The 21,075-nt window shown below is 40.1% G+C and overlaps 1 protein-coding gene across 8 annotated transcripts in view; it reads right to left on the bottom strand.

The window, feature by feature from the left end:
• The window catches only part of Sfmbt1 (Scm like with four mbt domains 1), a 126,198-nt gene that overhangs the window by 70,395 nt on the left and 34,728 nt on the right, over positions 1 to 21,075 (bottom strand). For all 8 annotated transcript variants that reach the window (XM_016000092.3, XM_076544161.1, XM_076544158.1 and 5 more), the window contains exon 2: positions 18,989 to 19,138. The gene's annotated coding sequence lies outside the window, so the exon portion shown is untranslated. The remainder of the gene's footprint in view (positions 1 to 18,988; positions 19,139 to 21,075) is intronic.

Here is a 21,075-nt window from a genome sequence, read left to right as displayed (position 1 = left end):
CAAGTTTACAATTAGAAAGTCAAGGCTCCAGCAAAACCAAGAAACCTCCTCAGAATTCAAGTCTGACTCCAAAACTCAAGCATCTCCCATATGCTATTTCAGATATTTCCAACCATGCCTGAGAATAACACAGTACGTGTGTTTTTTTATATCCTATGCACCCAAATGACTGCCCTACCCCAACAGTTCTTAGAATATTATCACTGCAAGACAGGAATTGAACCTCTAGGTCTGTCTCCACCATTATCTCCTACGATGTACAATAAACTCACCCATTCCCTTATCTCACACCGTTGACTAAAAATCACCAGTGAAAAATAAGGCCAATTTACTAAAATGCATTTACCTTAAGCAATTTATCTTATTCCTACTGCTTACAGGAAGGTTTTTAACTTGGAATTCTAAGGCCCACAAAAAGAACTCGAGTTGAGTATGGATTAAGAAAAGGTTTTCTATTTGTTGTTGTTGTTGTTTGTTTGGTTGGTTTGGTTTGGTTTTTTGAGACAGGGTTTCCCTGTGTAGTTTTGGTACCTGGCCTGGAACTCACAGAGATCTGCCTGGCTCTGCCTCCCGAGTGCTGGGACTAAAGGCGTGCACCACCGCCACCCAGCAAGAAAGGGTTTTTTATTTTTCTTACTACCCTGTAGAAATTATAAAGATTTTCTTTCAGTGTAGGCAACAGATCATAGTAACATTAGCAGTAATTGTAATTTACCACCACAGAGCAGACATTCATATTAAACTACTACATATAATATGTAACTGATTTGTTTTTAAATGTTATGCATTTTAATTTTATATGTTTACATCCATTACTCAGAACACTTCATGAGCTATGTGTATGAATGCCAAAAAGTTTAAGAACCCCTGGTATTAGGGTTAGGATACAGATCAATGGTGGAATGCATACCCAACATACAAAAACCCTTTAAAGATTTATTTATTTATTTATTATGTATACAGAAGAGGGCGCCAAATCTCATTATAGACAGTTGTGAGCCACCATGTGGTTGCTGGGAATTGAACTCAGGACCTCTGGAAGAGCAGTTGGTGCTCTTAACCTCTGAGCCATCTCTCCAGCCCCAAAAACCCTATTTTTAAGCAAAAACACTGCAAAAATATACATGCAATAAGAACAGAGGCTGGGTTATTGCCAAGAAGATCACCAAATAAAACTGAAAAACAAAGTCTGTAAACTGGACAGAGAAACACAAAAAACATGAAAAAAGCAATGAGACCTTTGAAAGGCCATAACTCCTTAATTATCAACTGAAAACATATCGAAATGGTTAAATTCTGAAAAAAATTACTAAAAAAAAAAAATCAAAGGAAACTTTGTTGTAAAAAAAAATTACAAAAAAAAAAATATTTTTCTGTCATGATTCCCAAATCCTAAGCCACAGTTTTGTAAGTAAAGCATCTGAAAGACCAATCATCTGGAAGTCTACTCTAGGAATTGCTGTGCCATGGTCCTTTATTGTAACAGTGGCAAAAATGCATTTTTCCATCTCTTCCACGGTAACCTTAAATGGAGACAGAACAACTCAGAAAACTTGTTACGTTTTACATTTACATTTACATTACAATGATTTGTACACAGTGCTAAAGGTGGTCATTATTCTACCCTCTAAATGGGGGGAGGGAGGAACTTCTTCTGTACAGAGCATTAAAAAAAACAAACAAAAAAACAGATAAACCTAACAAAGCTAAAATAGCACCTTGGGTAGAATCAGTGTTATGAGCAGCAGGGTTGTCCAAACCTGACCAGAGAAAAGCTTTCTACTGAATTTACTTTATCAAAAAAGAAAATTTTCATATTAACTACAACACAAGAACTATGCCACCAGATTAAAAATAATTCTGGACAACAGGCTCCTAATGGAGTCTTCAATTTATTAAAAATGTAACTAGGCAGTCACTGTATTTACAGAAACATTACTCAAGATGCAAACAAATTCCATCTATAATGACTTGCCAGCAGCTTACCTTAGATAAAAACAAGTTTTCTCAACTAAGACATATTTGTGATTTTCAGTACAAAGATGAAATATAAAACCTTAAATGTATGATCTGTCGTGTATCAGCATCCTCACAAACTACTGATGAAAAAAACAGTAACTGGCTGGGCAGTAGTGGCACACGTCTTTAATCTCAGCACTCGGGAGGCAGAGGCAGGTGGATCTCTGAGTTCCAGGCCAGCCTGATGTACAAAACAAGACAGCAAGGGCTACACAAAGAAACCCTGTCTTGGGGGGTGGGGAGGGGACCGTGGGGGGGGGGACGGGACAGGGGTGGGGGTAGTAACTGATTTTAGAGTACAAGTAAAAATCACTTCCTGTAAACAATTTGTACTTGACAGAGCTGGGTATGTACCTTACTTAGTTGTCTGTTTGCCTAGCACACACAAAGCCCTGGTTTGAACCCCAGCACTATAAACAGGGTGTGGTGGCTATAATCCTAGCACTAGGGAGATGGAGACAGAAAGCAGAAATTCAGGGTCACAGTGAGTTGGTGCCATCTGGACTATAAGACTCTGTCCCCAAAGCAGGGGAGGGTTTTTTTTTTTTTTTATACTAATACTGTATTTTGAAATAATAAGAGTCTAGCCAGGGGTATTGGCTTACACCATTAATTCCAGAACTTTGAGAGGCAGAGGCAGACAGGTATCTGTGAGTTTGAGGACAGCTTGGTCTACACAAAGTGAGTTCCAGGACAGCCAGGGTTACATAGTAAGACCTTGTTTCAAAAAAAAGAAAAGAAAGAGAAAAAGAAAACAGAGTCTAGACTTGATTTTTTAAAAACTATAAATTCTAATAATAAATAGTGGTTTTAAATCACATCAATTTTTTACATATTCTAAGAAATATGTATCTTATTAAGAGTATCTGATGCCTGTCATAAGAAGTGTTTTAAATTTCAGATTCTAGAATATTTATAGACTTTGCCAGTGAGCATCCCTAATGAACAATTCAAACCAGAGGTGCTCAGTGTGTATAACTAAGTACATTACTATATTTACTCTTGCTAAAATGGTCTCAATTGTCTTGTTACTTTGAGATAACAACCAGTTTAATTATTTCAAGAAGGAGCACTATTTATTTATAAGGATCTTCTTCTTTAAATAAACTGCTCTGAGGTGAGGGAGAAACAGAGCTGACATCTGAGTGATCACTATACCAAGCACAATGCAATATGATTATTTCACCCATCCCATCAACATTTGAAACACTCCCAATTTTATAAGCCAAGGAACAGAGATCCAAAGAAACTGGGATGGAGATCCAAAGAAATTGTATTATTCAATTTTCACATAACACAAATTCAAAACCTACGTTCCTTCTCCATCATACCAATCTACTGGCTATCCAAAAAAGAAAAAAAGAAAAACACTTTATGGGAAAGGCTTCCCCTCCCAAAATGGATTTCTTCATCTTCTCTCATTTCTTCTCAAACATTTTATGTATGCTCTAAAGTCTCAATATAGAAAAGAAGATAGATAACTACCTATAGAAAGTTTTTAGAACTACAATCCAATGAGTCAGTTAACAAAACATAATAAATATACCTGAGTGCTGTTACTGGTAACAGGTCTTCCTTTGTAAAAAAAAGTTCTAGAGGACAATAGTGTATATGGTATTTTTCAAGCCTTGTTCAGATATGCTACATTCTTTACACCCATATCATAAAATCAAGTGTCACCAGCATATGCTCTGGGTTTTCTCAGCACTGGACTCTTTTAGATAGTTTTTTTGTTTTTTCGTAAAGATGTGTGTGTGTGTGTGTGTGTGTGTGTGTGTGTGTGTGTGTGTGTGCGCACATGTGTGGAAGTCAGTGGACAACTTGTGGGAGTTGGTTCTCTCCTGCCATATGAGTTCCTGGGATCAAATTCTGGTCATCAGCTTTGACATCAAGTACCTGTACCCACTGAGCAATCCCAACAGCCCGGGACTAGACTCTTAAGGACAGGGCAGGCATGGAGCCAACATTTATAGTATCAGCAATCTGGAGGCTGAGGCAGGAGGATTGCAAATTCAAGGCCAGACTGGGCAAGATTTCTTAAAAGGGGTGGGAACGGCCCTCAACGTAAGTTGACAGGGTAAACAGATGACTAAAGGTGGAGTCAGAGCTAGGGAGGAGTTTGGTTCGGGGGTAGCTGCACTTGCCTGGCAAGTTCAAGGCCATCCCCAGATTTCATCCCTAGCATGGTGAAGAGGAGAGAACACAATCAATACAAACTTTAACATAGTCTAGATCAATTCTGAAACCAGAGGACTATCCAAAATGAAAATATAAAAGCAGCCCCATCTCAGCTAGAGCCACTTAAAAAGCTAAAACAAGCTTCAAGTCATATAAAAAGTAACAGACCTCTACACAGTCATTTCTTATAGTCAGTTTTAAATATTCACAACTTCAGTGAACATATAATGCCATTTGCAGAATTTTAACGTGTTATAGTTCCAATTAAACCCACAAGGATAACTATAATAATTTTAAATGAAAGAATAACAACTTGGTGAGGCTACAAAGAAACAAAAACCTTCACAGAGTATTTACAGGAATATTAAATAGTATGGACCAAGTCAGGTGTGGTGGCTCATCCAAGTGGATCTAAGTGCAAGGCCAGCCTGGTCTATAGAGTGAGTTCCAGGACAGCCAAGGACATACAAAATATATCCAAAAAACTACTGTTATAAAAATAGTATGGACCCTCAGGTAAATAGTTTGACAATTCCTCAAAAAAGTTAAACATAGCTGGCCAGTGGTGGCACACGCCTTTAATTCCAGCACTCGGGAGGCAGAGGCAGGTGGATCTCTGTGAGTTCGAGGCCAGCCTGGTCTCCAAAGCGAGTTCCAGGAAAGGCGCAAAGCTACACAGAGAAACCCTGTCTCGAAAAACCCAAAAAAAAAAAAAAAAAAAAAAAAAAAGTTAAACATAGACTTACCAATTCTATTTCCAAGACTAATTAAGACATACATCCATACAGAAATTAGTACAGGAATATTCACAGCAACACTAGTGATAACCGCCAAAAAGTAGTAACAACTCAAATGTTCATCCACTGAAAATGGATAAATAAAATGTGATGATATATCCCTTCATCAGAATATTATCTAGTAATAAAAAGAAATAAAATACTGATATACACAAACTCATGGATAACACTAAAAATTTTTATGCTAAATTAAAGAAGCCTACCACAGGAGTTCACATATAAAATATCACTTACATAATACATCCAACATAGGTAAATCTAGACACAGAAAGTAAATTAAGATTGCCTCGAGCTAAAGTAGGAAGAGATGGGTAGAGAATAATGGCTAATGTATATAAGGTTTCTTTCTGGAATAATAAAATAGTCTAAGATTAAACTATGGCGATAATCACACAACTCTGTATGTATACTAAAAAAAAAAATCTTTGTATATTTTAAAGTAGATGAGCCTTTTCTCCTTAAAAGAACAAAAAACCCCACTATTTTTAAGGGGAAAATAAAGCTTACAACTGCCTCTTTCTTTCTTTTTTTTTTTTTTTTTTAGGTTTTTCGAGACAGGGTTTTGATGTGTAGCTTTGCGCCTTTCCTGGGACTCACTTGGTAGTCCAGGCTGGCCTCGAACTCACAGAGATCCACCTGGCTCTGCCTCCCGAGTGCTGGGATTAAAGGCGTGCGCCACCACTGCCCGACAACTGCCTCTTTTAATAGAACATGCCTTTAATACTTTAATGCAGGAGCCAGAGGCAGGTGTATCTTTGTGAGTTCAAGGCCAGCCTGGTCTACAGAGTGAGTTCTAGAACAGCCAGAATTACATGGTGAGACCCTGTCTCAACCAAAAAACAAAAAAACAAACTACACACACACATACACACACACACACACACACACACACACACACACACACACACACACACACCAGTTAGGATGAGGAATGTAGCTCTGTGGTACAGCAACTGCCTGGCATGTGTGATGCCCTGGTTTTGATTTCCAGCATCACAACCAATAACAACAAAAGCTGCTTTTCACTGTCTTTCTGGTACTTGTCATGTAATAGTAAAAGGAAAACAATTAAGATAGTAACACTGGCCGGGCGGTGGTGGCGCTCGCCTTTAATCCCAGCACTCGGGAGGCAGAGCCAGGCGGATCTCTGAGTTCGAGGCCAGCCTGGGCTACCAAGTGAGTTCCAGGAAAGGCGCAAAGCTACACAGAGAAACCCTGTCTCGAAAAACAAAACAAAACAAAAAAGTTAGTAACACTGAGGACACAGTCATTTGTAGTTATGTTATTAGAACTTCAAGCTCACACACCTAAGTACAAAGTTGGTACAGTTGGGTGGTTCTAAACTCGGCAGCCCCACAGAACACCCCAACACCCTCTGGTCTACAATAACAGCCTGAGATCACAACAGCACAAATTTCACAGATTGTCTCAGGACATGGACAAGTCAATCCTGCTTCAGTGTATAGGAAGCAGCAATAAACTTCTGCTCTTTGCTTCTTATTTGTTTACTTATTTATTTATTTATTTATGCTTTTTGTTTTTAGAGACAGTGTTGTGCTGTGTAGTTTTGGTGTGTGTCCTGGATCTCACTTATATTTAGACCAGGTTGGTCTTGAACTCAGATATCCGCCTGGCTCTGCCTCCCAAATGCTGGGATTAAAGGTGTGCACCACCACTGCCCGGCTGCTCTTTGCTTCTTTTATACAAAGTCAATGAATACTTAGAAAATTGAGATACAAGAAATAGGTTATTTTTTTTTAAGTTAATTCTACGGTCATATGAATGCCAACAAAATAAGCTTCCTTTATATTTCCACCACCTGCTGCAGTTGCTTTCAGTCTCTAGACCAGTGTTTCTCAACCTATGAGTCGTGGCCCCCTTTGGAATTGAATGACCCTTTCACAGGAGTCATATACCAGATATTTACATTACAATTTATAACAGTAGCAAAATTACAGTTATAAAGTAGCAATGAAAATAATTTTATGGTTGGGGGTCACCACAATATGAGGAACTGTATTAAAGGGTCACAGGTTAGGAAGGTTGAGACAAAACTTAAGTACAAAATGATACCCTGTTCTTCTTGCTCTGTAGCACAATAGCGCCTCCACTTATTCCTTCTGTGTCAAGCTCTATTGCACTGGTTCAAAGGGGCAGCAAAAAAGGCTCTCATGTTGCCAGTTCAATGAAGAAGAAACAGAGGGGGAGGGGGAGGGAGGAAGGGAGGGAGGGAGGGAGGGAGGGAGGGAGGGAGGGAGGAGGGAGGGAGGGAGGAGAACAAGGAGGAGGAGGAAGAAGAGGAAGAGGAAGAGAAGGTGGCTCTCCCGTTGCTCCTCCTCCAAGAGAGACTTACTTCTCTTTTCTGCTTCCTTTTCACAGTAACATATTTCAATTCAGCCTTGTCTACATAGGCCATTCTCTTACCATCTTGATTCCGTTTTCTCTACTTCACTGGCATTGCTTTTGTCCAGATTATCAACAGCCTATCACCAAATTCAATGTTTTCCCTCTATCTTCTAAGCTCTTTTTGCTCTGTTCTACACAGCAATATAAATAGTCAACTTCAGGTCCCTAAAGCACTTATCTTCTCTGCTATGACTCTACTCTCCTGGTTTCCTTCTGTTGCCTCTACTGAGATCGAACTCTAAAGGTTAGAATTCTACAAGGTTTGGTATTAAGTTCACTTTTTTTTCCATTCACATTTGGCATTCACTTCTTAGCCAATGTGATGTAAACTCATGGCTATAAATATTATCAATGATTATTTGGACTTACTCTCTGAATCCCAGACACTTATGTCCAACTAACTCATTTGGAACCTTCATTTAATGTTTTGTGTGCAACCAAAACTGAACTCTAATTCTATTTCTCAACACAATTCTCCTCAGGTCTTCTGTATAGTCTCAGTACTATACAGTCAATCAAGCTTTGCCTTCGCTCCATCTACTAGTGAATCCTACTAAGTCTACATCATCATACTATATTAAAATTGATCACTTCTATTTTCAGTGCCATCATACTAATTCACCCTGACAAGTTCGATTGTCTCCTCACTCTTGAAGGAAGTCCATTTTCCACATAGCATATAGATATCTTTTAAAAGGCAAAACCAGCTGGACATGGAGCTCACGCCTGTAATCCCACCACTGAGGAAGGAGGACTGCTTTGAGTCTGAGATCAATTTGGGCTAGGACAGCCTGGAGTATATAGAGACCTGACTTCATAAAAACTAACCAGCTATTTTAGTTATCCTTGTCAACTTGACACTGCCAAGAGTCATCTAAGAGAAAAGCCCTCAACTGAAAGAACTGCCCAGATCAGATTGGCCTGTGGGGTGTCTGTGCGTGGGGTTGTTTTGCTTATTAATTCAGGAGGGCCTTGTCTACTTGTTGCTGATACTATTCCTAGGCAGGCTGTATGAGAAAGCAAGCTAAACATCAGCCTGTGAGTGAGCCAGCCAACAACGTTCCTCCATGGTTCCTGCCTCCAGACCCCTGCCATAAGTTCCCTGATTCAATGATGGATTGTGACCTGGATGTGTGAACTAAATAAACCCTTTTCTCCCCACGCTGCTTTTGGTCAGAGTGTTTTATCAGCAACATAATGAACTAAAACATAAATTGGTATCAGGAGTGAGTGTTGCTTAAGTGGACCTGACCTTTTGGCTTTTTATGCTCTTCAACTATTTTGTTGGACAACTATGGAAAAGTTTAGAACTTTGGGCTGGGAAAGCATTTAAGAACTCAGAGCTTCATGAGCTACTGTTATTGGAGCTTGGAAGATCTGAGAGAAATGGAAACAATGAAGTTGCAAAGGGAAACAAAGACCCTATTAGGGCATCTGTGTGATATGTTTTCATTTTGTTTTTTTTTTTTTGTTTTTGTTTTTGTTTTTTTGTTTTGTTTTTTTGAGACAGGGTTTCTCTGTGTCATTTTGGTGCCTGTCTTGGATCTCCCTCTGTAGACCAGGCTGGCCTCGAACTCAAGAGATCCACCTGGCTCTGCCTCCCAAGTGTTGGGCCAGCGCCAGCCGAATTTTTTGTTTGTTTGTTTTGTTTTTTCGAGACAGGGTTTCTCTGTGTAGCTTTGCGCCTTTCCTAGAACTCACTTGGTAGCCCAGGCTGGCCTCGAACTCACAGAGATCTGCCTGGCTCGGCCTCCCGAGTGCTGGGATTAAAGGCATGCGCTACCACCGCCTGGCAGATATGTTTGCATCTTTAAGAAACTATGGTAGGGCTGGGTAGTGGTGGTGGTGGTGGCTGCGGCTGCGGCGGCGGCGGCGGCGGCGGCGGCGGCGGCGCATGCCTTTGATCCCAGCGCTGAGGAGGCCGAGACAGGCGGATTTCTGTGAGTTCAAGGCCAGCCTGGGCTACAAGCAAGTTCCAGGACGGCTCCAAAGCTACAGAGAAACTTGGGGGTGGGGTGGGGGAATCTATGGTTGAGGGCTGAAGATGGCTCAAAGGTTAAGAACATTGTCTGCTCTTTCAGAGGACCCGGGTTCAATTCCCAGCACCCACATGATGGCTCACAACTGTCTGTAATTCCAAGATCTGAAACTCTCACACATGCAGGCAAAACACCAATGCACATAAAATAAGAATAAATAAGTTATTAGGAAGGGAGGGAGGGAGGGAGGGGGAAGGAGGGAGGGAGGGAGGGAGGGAGGGAGGAATCAATCAATCAATCAATCAATCTATGGTTGCCAGGCAGCTGAGACGGAAGAATCAGCTGCAATTAACAAAGTATTACCACTAGAAAAGTAAAAACCTGTGCTACACTGAGAAAATAGGATGCTAGTAAACTGAGACTGAAAAAAAAAACCACTTGTCTTTGTTTTTCTTTTGAAACAGGGTCTCACTGTGTAGCCCTATCTGTTCTGGAACTCATTAACTAGACTGGCTGGGATTGATAAGCAATTAACACCAATCTCCTGGGAAGTATTTCCTCATCACACAGAAACTGTATATGTGTGGGGGCAGGGAAAGGGAAGTGCAAGGCAGCAGAATTTGGCAATGTATAGAAGTCCCCATGTGGCACTGTGTGCCAGGATTGGAGTCCCTGCAGAGGGCAGAAGAGGCCACTGGTAAAAGTGCAGCTTCAGGTGCAATGGGAACCCCAGGATATAGGAGATGCCAGGACCATGGGATGTCCACCAAGGACAATAAAAGGACAAAGAATGAATGAAGTCAGCATCAGCCTCCAAGGCAAGGTGTGTGCACTTCAGGTGGTAGACCTGGAGAGGTAGGCTGCTGGACACTAAGCTACAGCATCTTGAGTTACACTGCTATATGTTGGTTTTGCTTTGATCTGATTGTTAACATGAGAATTCTTTCCTTTGGGGAAGTATATAATCTAATTTTTATTTTACAGGGCCCCACAATTAAGAGATTTTGGGTTTTTAAAAAGAGCTTGGATTTTTAGAGTATTGAAAATTTAAAAAGTTGGAACTAAGTTTGATATTGTAGTATTAACATGAGCTCTATGGAACAAGGAATTGAAATGTTACAGATTAAAGCAACAGTTTATTCATCAAGATGACAGCAATAAAGTATCCTCATTAGTTTTAATTGTCAATATGACATAGCCTGGAATCATCTACAAAGAAAGGCTTGATTGACGATTTCTCTAGTTGAAATTAGCCTGTGGGCATGTCTACAAGGGGGTTATCTTATTAATTGAGGCAGGAGAGCCCTGCCCACTGTGGGCAACACCATCCCTAGGCAGGGGGTCACAGGCTGTGTAAGAAAGCTAACTAAGCATGAGCCTGCGAGTGAGTCAGCATCATGCTTCCATGGTTTCTGGCTTGATTCCTGCCTTGAGTTTCTACCCAGACTTCCCTCAATGACAGACTCTGACATGGAAATGTAAGTCAAACAAATCCTTTCCTCACCACATTGTTTTTGGTCAAGCTACTTTACCACAACAACAGAATGAACTAGGACAATCAATCAATCAATAAATCAACGACAAAGCAGATCATGTCAGAATCGTAAAGTCTCTGAATAATTACCTAAGTAGTGAAATCCAAACCCCTTATCAGGATCTACAGTCTCTGCAAGATCTGGTTCCTGTTTGCCACTCTATCATCTTTCCATTCAAAATCCTTCTTTTTCTTTCTGTGGTTAACTTTGGTTTCAACTTGATTATACCTAAGATCAACTAAATGACAAATCTTTGGACAGGACTATAACAGTTTTCACAGAAGGATTAACTGAAGGGGGAAGACAGTCTCTCCAAGTGGGCGGTAACTTCTTGCCATAGCACAGATACAAAGATGATCAGGCGTGGTGACCACACCGTTAGTCCCAGCATTCAGAAGGCAGAGGTAAATGGAACTCTTGAGTTTGAGGCCAATCTGATCTACAAAGTGAGTCTCAAACACATAAACAAACAAAAACCAAAGAGTTGCAAAAGAAGAACAGGGCTGCTTTTGCCTGCCTGCCTGTCTCCACGCCCTGCATGTATAACATGCATCTACCTTGCTGCTACAACTGTCACTGCCATCCTCCTCTGACATGAGAACCCAGATTCTTCATGCTTCCAACACGAACTGAAGACTAGCAGCTCTCCAGCAATCTTCCAGGTCTTCAGTGCAAAACTGAGACTGCTGAGGCATCTAACCTCATTGGCCCAACAGCTACCAAGTTCTCAGCCTGTCTGGCATGCACATGCCATCTGTTAAACTATTCAGCCTGTATCCTATAAGCCAATCTAATAAACTCTTGTTGGAACATGGTCCAGGAATGGAAATGTGGAAGGAGAATGCTGAGTGCTTGTGAGAAAACTCAAAAAAACCAAGATGAGGTCTTGTGATGTCAGTTTCTTCAAAAACAGAACTGGTTTTGGAATATGGATTTGCGCTCCTCCCAGGCGGCATGACAGGAGTAAGTGGACTTCAGCTGTTGTTATTCATATACCTCTATGGAAAAACAGATTTTTGCTATGTGCAGCTTGTCCTTGTGATTGTACACCTTACTCAGGTGACTCCTCTTAACCCTCAAAGTATACACTGTTTGATGCTATGAATAAAGTTGGCTATTGTATGAGACTTTAGTCTGTCTCATTTTTAGGCCCAGCTCTCCCAGGTTCACTTCACAGCTGTAACAGTGAACAAATTGTAAGACATACTCATTCCACTATTTCTGTTTCTGTAGAGAATCCTGAGTAGTAGAATATCTGATTCACCAGACTCCAAACTCAGGGCTTTTGCAAGTACCAGTTCCTCACCCGGAGAGCTCTTCACAGAATTTCTTGCTCTTCACATCTTGGTCTAAAAGTCACCAGCACATTAAAGTTCCTTGTACTGTATTAAGTACAAACATCCCCATCCTATTCCTACCATATCATTTAGATTTTCTGTCTAGCAGCTATCACAATAACCAGATTTCATTTATTTCCTTGTTTGTTATTTCCCTCCTTTCTGCAATATAGTCTCTTGTCTCTTTGGGGTAGTATAAAGCAACAATGGATATTTGTAGAATGAATGGCAGGCATAAAAAATGAATCAAAGATGAAGAAAGAGGAGCAAGGAAAAGTAAAGATATTTCCAACCTATATCTCAGTTTTATAATAATAATTGCTAAAAAAAAAAAAAAGTCTTCAAAAGACATCAAGCCTTCTCAACTACTGTGAGTCACAGACTTCTTCTACCTTAACCTTCTATAAGAGTGTCCAATAACCACTTCAACAACAGAGCAACCTCAATGAATAAATAATGTGGGAGACTGTGAGGAGATCAGCTCCAACCTGCTCCCACCTATCGAAGAGTTCTTGGCTGGAAGAGAGAGGAATGAGAAAATATAAGCTAGAAAGATAGACCTAGACAACGAGGAGAAAGACAGAGACACAGGACAGCTTCAGGAGGGCCATAGGTCAATACTCAACAGCCCAGAACTTTATTCAAAAGGGCTTTTTAGAATATACCAATGGGAAAGGCAAAAGACTTCCCTCTTGCAAGACCAAAGCACATTGTACAGCCAAGTGTAGACCCTTCCAAACACCTGGTAAACATGCCTGTGGCCAAATCATCTCCTTATTTTATTTACTCAGTAGCCCTGCTGGGTAAAGCAAGCTCAGATTCTCTGATCCTGAGTAGGGCCTCACTAGATAGCCTCTGTGGGCCTCCACAGAACAAGATCGTTTAAAAGGCAAAAAAATAAATAAATAAATAAATTACTTTTAACTTCAGATCATTTCTCCCAGTATTTTTGAAGAGCTATAGTTCTAGAGTGGCACTTCCATTTGAGGAAGGAATTTACAGAATACTACACACAAAAACAGCAGAAGTTAGCAGTCTACAAAGAAAGCCCTCCTCTCCAGTCTATACACTGTACTCCAGACCCTTTCCATAATATAAAACAGTATGTTATGGCTGTCAGAAATTAAAAAGTGAAAAATTAAGCCCTCATTTACTAGGTGAGACAAAGAACAACGGGATAAAAAATAAGAGAACAGGTTTAGTAGGTGAGACAGCTCAGTGGGTTCTTGCTGCTTTTGGTTTTAAAGCATTTGCTGCACATGACAATGGAGGTGGATCCCTTCGATCCACTAGGGAAGTGGAGATTTAACTCTCCAATGTCCTCGACCTCCAGATGCACACTGTTGTGCACATGCCCTCACTTATACAAATACGTATCATACAGGTCATAATACACAATAGTAATAATTTTTTTAAATGCTATTGCAAATGTTTGGGGTTTTTTGTTTTGGTTTGGTCTGTAGTTTTTGCTATGGAAATGATCTGATCTATGGTAAACAAAGTAATATAAGAGTTTATTTTTAGTTTATTTGGCTTAAGTAATTTTTAAATTCTTATATAAAATCAGAGGATGGCTACTAGCAAGAGGTTTTCGTTGTTGTTGTTGTTTGTTTGTTTGTTTGTTTGTCTGTTTTTCTTTTTGCTTGTTTTGTTTTTCCAAGACAGGGTTTCTCTGTGTATCCCCGGTGGTCCTGGAACTGTCCTGACTAGCTAATTTTAAAAAAACCATTTTATCCTTACAAATAAGTCTATAAAGACAGTAAAGTGTATCCAGACAAGAACAAGAAGCACCAAGGACAGAAATTAAAACCCATCTGAGCCAGGCGGTGGTGGCGCACGCCTTTAATCCCAGCACTCGGGAGGCAGAGCCAGGCGGATCTCTGTGAGTTTGAGGCCAGCCTGGGCTACCAAGTGAGTCCCAGGAAAGGCGCAAAGCTACACAGAGAAACCCTGTCTCGGGAAAAAAAAAAACACATCTGAAAGATGACAGAAGCTGGCACTTGATGATAAATTACCCAGCAATTCAATATGATAAATCACTCACTCAAGATATTACAGTATTCTATTGAGACAGGGTCTTGCTTTGTACACCAGGCTGGCCTCCAACTTGCAATCCTTCTGCTCAGCCTCCAGAATTCTGGTATGATAAACATACACCACCATGCCCAGTTTAAAGACATTTTTTAAACATCAAAATCCCTTAGATTTTTGGTTTCTAAGAAAGTAAATTAAGGCAGAACTCTAAATCTATAAATATATAAACAGGCTACCTCTCTGCCTCATCCACTCTCCTCCAGTTTTTTCCTCAGATAGAGCTCACTATATTGCCCAGGTTGGCCTCTAACTTACAAGCTCAAGCTTTTTTAAGTGAATCTAGAGGAAGAAGTTTCTTGACCTATCAATAACAAACCTCATCTATCTGGAGAAACAGATTTGGTGGGCCATTCCTAACTAATCTAGAGAAAAAGGAAAGGGCAAAGAGCCCAGAAGCCCCAAATTCCTATCATTCTACTATTTTCTGCCTCTATTTAGAGAAGAAAAATATTGTTATCCAAAATGAATTAGCAAAGTAAAATAGAGACCATGAAATATTATTCAGCCTTTAAAAGGAAAGAAATTTTGACATATGAATGTGTGTTAAGCATCAAAGTTATAGCATGAATAAACTTTGAGGACATTATGCTAAATGAAATGTCAGTCACAAATAAATAATCTATGACTTGGCAAATAATTGTATGTGTTATCTAAAGTAGTCCGTTTCAGACGGACAGAAGATAGGTGTGGTTTACCTGGAGCTAGAAGGGCAGAATGAGTTTACTATTTAATGGGTATGAATGGCTTTTCAATTTTACAAAACAAAAAGAGTTATAGCAATGGATGGTTACAAAACAATGTGGATATGTTTAATTTCACTAAACTGTACTTTTAAAGAGACCAGGATAGATTTTATTTCACAAAAAAAAGAGCTAGAAAGCCAGGTGGTGGTGGTGCATGCCAGCACTCGGGAGGCAGAGCCAGGAGGATCTCTTGTGAGTTCGGGACCAGTCTGGGCTACAGAGTGAGTTCCAGGACAAACCCTGTCTCGAAAAACCAAAAAAAAAAAAAAGAGCTAGAAAAAAGGTTACTGTCACCAATTTTTTAAAAGCTAGTTAATAAACAGATTCATGTCATAAATCATGAACAACAGATATACATGTGGCTGGCAATCAAATACATTAATACATTTAGATTTTAGTGTCCTTAGTCATAAAGTGAAAAGAGAAAAGACAAAAGAAGAGAACTCAATCCTGGCAATAAGTCCTGAAATAGTGAAGAGCTAGCAATGACGGGGTGGGAGCATTAAATAAAAACTACCACACAACCCTGTAGCATCCCAGACTTGTGACAGAAGGCCCCTAACCATGCTCTAAAGAGAGGCTGGTTTGATATCTGAGGTAACATGTAATCTGGGACATCACTGAACCTAAACACAGATTTACTGAACTCAAGGTAATAAGTACTTAATCACATTGAAATCATAACCACAGTGAAGACGTGTTTCCTGATAAGTGCCATTTCTAGAGACTTAGCTCAACATTGTGGTCAAGACAGAACACACAGAAGTGACTGGGCTAAATTAAGATGATTCCTTGGCTTTATGTTTCAGGCACCATCTAAGATATTACCCTATCCTAGTATTTGGTGTTACAGTCCACACTCAGCTTAATCTGTCCTATATCTAACTTTTTCTACATAGGAAATTAAATATGTTCTGTTATGACACTGTCTTGGTTAGGGTTTTATTGCTGTGATGAGACAACATGACCACAGCAACTCTTATAAAGGAAAACATTTATTTTGGGGCTGGCTAACAATTCAGAGGTTTATCTATTATTGTCACAGCAGGAAGCATGGTGGCATGCAGGCAGACACAGTGCTGGAGAGCTAGCTCAGAGTTCTACATCTGGATCCACAGGCAGTAGGAAGAGTGAGCTACTAGGCCTGGCTTGAGCTCACTGACACACATCCTCCAACAAGGTCACCTCCAATAATGCCACTCCCTAGGAGTATATAGGGGTCATTTTCATTTAGACCACCACAGCTACATAATGTATGTTGGTATGTAGCCTTACATCCATCCTTCAGATGCTCTCCTTGGAGCACCAGACCTCCAATCGACACTTCTAACCCATCAGTAGTGCTCCCGTCAGGTTCCAGGTGTAGCATCCATTGCTATAACTCTTTTTGTTTTGTAAAATTGAAAAGCCATTCATACCCATTAAATAGTAAACTCATTCTGCCCTTCTAGCTCCAGGTAAACCACACCTATCTTCTGTCCGTCTGAAACGGACTACTTTAGATAACACATACAATTATTTGCCAAGTCATAGATTATTTATTTGTGACTGACATTTCATTTAGCATAATGTCCTCAAAGTTTATTCATGCTATAACTTTGATGCTTAACACACATTCATATGTCAAAATTTCTTTCCTTTTAAAGGCTGAATAATATTTCATGGTCTCTATTTTACTTTGCTATCTAGGCAGATATGTAAGAAAGACAGCTCAAAGGCCAGAGAAGGCAAATCAGTAAAACATGTTGCCCCAAAGTTTCTTTTTCAAGGTCCTGCCTTATAGTCAGACTTTCCTTTGGGCTGCCAGCTCATTCCCAAATAATGACACGAAGACTTCTTAGTAATTATAAAAGATCGGCCGATAGCTTAGGCTTGTCCTAACTAGTTCTTATAACTTGAATTAACCCATTTCTATTAACCTATGTCCTGCCATGTGGCTCGTGGCTGTTACCTCTCCTCCTGCATGTCCTGCTGCTTCTGAGTCTCACTGGTATCCCTGGCATGCCTCAATTATCTCCCCTTCCTCTCTCTGCTCGGAAGTCCTGCCTATCTCTTCTGCCTAGCTATTGGCCATTTACCTTTTTATTATACCAATCACAGCAATACATCTTCACAGTGTACAAATATCCCACAACATTTCCCCCCTTTTTGTATAAATAGAATGGGAAGGTTTTAACTCTAACACAGTAAAACCATACACAATAAGAATAATTATCAAGTAAGAAATACATTCACAATGTCCAGTCCATTAGTACTGGCAAATTAAAAAAAAATACTGCATTATCTATCCTATGTTTATGAGTACAAAGTTTTGTATTGAACATTTTCTAACATAACTTGTATTACCATCCTAAAAATATCTTTTTAGATCTAAAAACATCTTCTTAGATAAATAAGTTAAGCTTTTTATGTGTCTCAACCTTATAAACTTTACATCTCTTAAGTTTCTTTTCTGAATTTGGGACCAAGGAAAATTGTAACTATAACTATCTAGTCCTTAAACCCATCAAAGACCTGAGAAGGATATAATATTACCTGAGTAAACAGGAAGTATAGAGCAAACAACTTCCAAAACTATAGAAATGGCAGAGACAGCTGGCTGCCTGGACAGTCACCCAAAGTTCCTCTGCAATGTTGACCTACAGACTAGAATATCTGACAGACTTTTCTGTGAAGCAGAAAATTTTTGAAGGACTGTCCTACCTTATCTTGGCAAAGTTCGGCAGTTCCCTTCTTTTGAGTCCTGTTTGTCCAATTTGAACAGCATACTGTCAGCAGCTGAGTCAAGGGCAGTTTCTTGCCCCGTGGCTAACTCATTTCTTTTTATATTTTTTTATTTTACATCTATGAGTCTCTGAATGCATGTAGATATACATGTTCATGCCTGGTGCTCTTGGAGACCAGAAGAGGGCAACATGGGGGCTTGGAATTGAACCTGGGTCCTCTGGAAGAACCACCAGTGCTCTGAACCACTGAGCCATTTCTCCTAAGAACATATTTTCTTTTTTTGAGACAGGGTTTCTCCATGTAGTTTTGGTGCCAGTCCTGGATCTCACTCACTCTGTAGACCAGGCTAGCCTCGAACTCAGAGATCCACCTGGCTCTGCCTCCCAAGTGCTGGAATTAAAGGCGTGTACCACTGCTGCCTGGCCCCAGTGTCTAACTTTGCCACAATAAAAGCAAACTCCATATGGAGGTTCTCTGATGTCCATCACCTTTTTTTTTTTTTTTTGAAGTAAATTGGTGCTGCCCAGAGCAGACAGTCTTACTGTCATGAAAAACCTTAGGTTATTAAAACATCTTGGCCAGGCGGTGGTAGAGACCAGGAAAACAACAAAGACCAAACTTTGCCCTATAGAAATATATATATATATATGTATATGTATGTGTATATATATATATATATATATATATTCTAGAGTTGGGGAGTAGTGGAGCACACTTTTAATGCAAGCGCTCAGGAGGCAGAGGCAAAGACTCTGTGAGTTCAAGGCCAGCCTGGTCTACAGAGTTGGTTCCAAGACAGCCAGGACTATACATAGAAACCTTGTCTCAAAAATACAAAAAAGAAAAGAAAAATAAATAAACATGTAGTCTAGCAAGGGAAAAAATAATACACAAGATAAATAAGTAATATGAAATATTGGGAAAGGGTGAAATTTTAGTCATCTAAGATGATTTCTGGGAAAAGACCCCAAGGTAGCAAGGGATCTAATTACATTCACCTCTATAGGAAGAACATTCCAGCAGAAGGCAAAACATGTGCAAAGGCCCTAAGGAAGGAGTCCCCTAAGCAGGCTGGATATAGCAGACATCCTGTGGTGACAATAGCTAACTGGGAAACCACAAAGTGAGGAGGGAGGCAGGTTTTGGCTGGAGGAGCAACATGATGGAACTCACCTGTTCCTGCAGTCCTTCTGTATCAGCAACAGATGGTACTGGACAAGAGCAGAAGACAACAAACAGCCAGATGAAACCAAAGTGGTTAACAGTGAGGATGCTGAGCAAATTCTGATCCTTAGAAATTCAAGAGCTGGTCTCAGAATCTTCCTGGAATTCAAACAAGAGAAATTTCTATATGAGGCTAGAGAGATGGCTGAATAGGTAAGGATAAGTGCTATCAAACCTAGTAACTCAAGTTCAATCCTGGGACTCACGTGGAAGTACAAAGTCCACTCTGACTTCCATATGGGTACCATGGCATACATGTATACACATGCAAAAACATACACAATAAATAAGGAACTGGAGAGATGATCAGTGGTTAAAAGCATTTGCTGCTCTTGTAGAGGACCAAAATTTGGTTCTAACACACGTGCCTTGAATCTCAGCACGACTACAGAGGCAGAGGCAGGCAGGTCTCTATGAGTTTAAAGCCAGCCTGTTCTACATAGCACATTCCAGGCCAGTCAGAGCTTTAAAAAAGAAAAGAAAAAAAAAAGTCATAGCTTGCCTCTGAATTGCTGAGATAAAACACTAACCAAAACCAACTTGGGGAAGGAAAGAGTTTATTTCAACTTATAACTTTCCCGTCACACCTCTATCACTGAGGAAGTCACACCAGAAACCTGGAGGTGGGAAGTGAAGCAAAGGTCATAGAAGACCAGTACTTACTGTCTTATTCTCTAAGCCTTGCTCAACTTGATTTTTTTATTTTACATTTATTTATTGGGGAAGGGGGCACATGCCAGGGCGTGCACTGGAAGGTCAAGACAAACCGTGACAACCAGTTTTCTTCTACATATGGGTCCTGGGAACAGAACTCAGATCATGTTTAGTGACAAGCACCTTTACCTGCTAAACCATCTCCCTGGTGCCTCAGCTAGAACTTTTTATGCAATCCAGGACTACCTGCTCAGGGATAGCACCAACATTGACAGCTAGACCTTCTCACAGAAGTAACTAATCAAAAGTAAATGTCCTTCAGACTTGCCTACAGGCCAGTCCTATACATTTTCTCAGTTGAGTCTCCTTCTTTCCAGGTGACCAAAGCTATGTCAAGTTGACAAAAAATTAACCAGCACAGAAAGCATCAAGTTTTCCCCCCTGGCTGGTGAGATGGCTTGGCCTATATAAAGGCACTAACCTGAGTTTGAATCCCAAGACCTACATATTGTGGAAAGAAAGAGCTGACTCCCATGAGCTGTTTTCTAACCTCCATATCCACCATATGTAGGCCACGGCATTCATGCACTCACCTGCTCATACATATAAATAAATAAATAGCCGGGTGTGGTGGTGCATTCCTTTAATCCCAGCACTTGGGAGGCAGAGGCAGGCAGATCTCTGTGAGTTCGAGGCCAGCCTGGTCTCCAAAGTGAGTTCCAGGACAGACTCCAAAGCTACACAGAGAAACCCTGCCTCAAAAAAAGCAAAATTAAGTTTCTAGCAAAATATTAATTAACACTATAAACTCTACCTGAAAACCGCATTGCCAAGATAATGTTTACATTTAAAATAAGTACCTTGAAAGTATAAACAGCAAAGTAGTATACTGTTAATAAAGGGCACTTCATCTCTTCGAAAACTTGCTACCTGCCAGTACTCTCCAGCAACAGACAGGAATTAAATTTTTTGGCTCTTTTTCTTCCATTCTACTTCAATCAACTTTGTTTTAAAAATTAATAAAAATATATTATGCCAGAAAAGGAAAATTCTTAAAGATACACAGAACATTAATCAAAACAGCCAATGACTAATATCTAAGCACTCCACATGACTCTCCCTCAGCAATGAGTTCGAGGCCAGCCTGGTCTACAGAGCAAGTTCTAGGACAGGCTCCAAAGCTACACAGAGAAACCCTGTCTCGAAAAACCAAAAAAACAAAACAAAAACAAAGGCTCATTAGAACCTGAGATGTTTTGCCTGGCACAGTTGTGTATCCCTATAATCCTAGCACTTGGGAAGCGGGCACAGGAAGAGCAGGAGTTCTAAAGTCAGCCCTAAGTCAGCCCTGGTTACATAGCAAGTCTGAAGTCCAGTCTTGT

This window comes from Peromyscus maniculatus, chromosome 9 (assembly GCF_049852395.1).
Source record: "Peromyscus maniculatus bairdii isolate BWxNUB_F1_BW_parent chromosome 9, HU_Pman_BW_mat_3.1, whole genome shotgun sequence".
In the NCBI taxonomy this organism is placed as follows: domain Eukaryota; kingdom Metazoa; phylum Chordata; class Mammalia; order Rodentia; family Cricetidae; genus Peromyscus; species Peromyscus maniculatus.
This window is presented reverse-complemented; position numbering and strand designations above follow the sequence as displayed.